Below are 1,179 nucleotides of genomic sequence, written 5' to 3' on the forward strand. Positions count from 1 at the left end.
GGACAGTACTCCAGGACAAACAACGACTCCTTACTGGGACTGTAGTGAAATTTCTGTCCAATGTCCCTTGCCAAAATGAGTTGCTAGTACCAACGAGCCACAACACAGCCATGGTCACCAGCAGGCAAGCACTGGCCCAGCACCACACACGGCCACTCACACCTCAACACCTGACAGCCCTGCTGTGGGTGCAGTCCTGCACAGGGAGCAGTTCCATCCCCTCTCCCAGGGTCGCACGAGGGCCAGCGAGGGTGAGGTGGTACCACACAGCATCCCACTCTGACACAGGAGACTGCAAGGTAGCACTGCAGCCAGGGCATCCTTCCCCCTGTAAAGGTTTGCCACCTGCAGGCATCTTTACCAGCACCAGCACTGCCCTGGAGTGGACATCCCACCTCCAGAGCCAGCAGGACACATGGACCAGGGTGTCACACTGCAGGAGTGAGCAGGGAGCAGCTCATCTTCCCTGCTTAATTTGTTATTAAACCTTCCCTTTCCTCCAGCACAGGACACACACAGCCTGGGGCTCAGGTTCTGCTTTCCTTTTGCCTTCAAACTCCCTTTCCCACATCCATCTCCGATAAGGCCATAAAAGGAGCAGAATGCCAGCCACCTCCATTTCTGCAGTGTCAAGCAGGCCAGGGACTCCTCCCACAACTCCCAGTGCCTCTGGCTGACAGTGTGGCTCCCCTGGCACTGGGACCCCTCAATCAGTGGGGCTGAGCAATGCCCATCCTTGGGATGAACACCCAGCACCTCCCAGTGCCAGGGGAGGCTGGGAAATGAACCATGGGACAGCAGGTCTTCATGGCCTCGGGCCACCAGCATAACATGCCCTGCCCAGGGTTTACTACTTTCCCAGGAGCATTAAGGGGCTCACCTCGGCGGGGGAATCTGGCCGCAGTGCCTCAGAGGGGGAGGTGACCGCAGACTCCTCCTACAGCCGCTCAGAGCCTGCCAGGGAGAAGGAAAAAATTCCAGAGACTTAAGGAACCCAACCATCTTTGGTCAGCCGCGGTGGTTGTTGACACTTCGGGATGTTCCGCTCCAAATAATGCTGCTCCGGCCGCTGCCTCCTCCTACCCATCCATGTTTTAGAGCTTCCCTGGCTTTTATCACAGTCGAAACGTTCTGTACCAAAAGGGCATGCCCGGGAGGGAAGCCAAGAGGACCTCAAGT

General features: G+C 57.2%; 1 protein-coding gene across 2 annotated transcripts in view; it reads right to left on the reverse strand.

Moving 5' to 3' along the window:
- Window positions 1-959, reverse strand: part of LOC103800827 (myosin regulatory light polypeptide 9) — a 6,559-nt gene extending 5,600 nt beyond the window's left edge. The window contains exon 1 of one of the 2 annotated variants that reach the window (XM_009073223.1): window positions 881-959. The gene's annotated coding sequence lies outside the window, so the exon portion shown is untranslated. The remainder of the gene's footprint in view (window positions 1-880) is intronic. The other variant, XM_009073215.1, reaches the window with a different exon arrangement.
- Window positions 960-1,179: the final 220 nt, after the last annotated feature.

Source organism: Acanthisitta chloris, unplaced genomic scaffold, assembly GCF_000695815.1.
Source record: "Acanthisitta chloris isolate BGI_N310 unplaced genomic scaffold, ASM69581v1 scaffold22830, whole genome shotgun sequence".
NCBI classification, from domain to species: Eukaryota; Metazoa; Chordata; class Aves; order Passeriformes; family Acanthisittidae; genus Acanthisitta; species Acanthisitta chloris.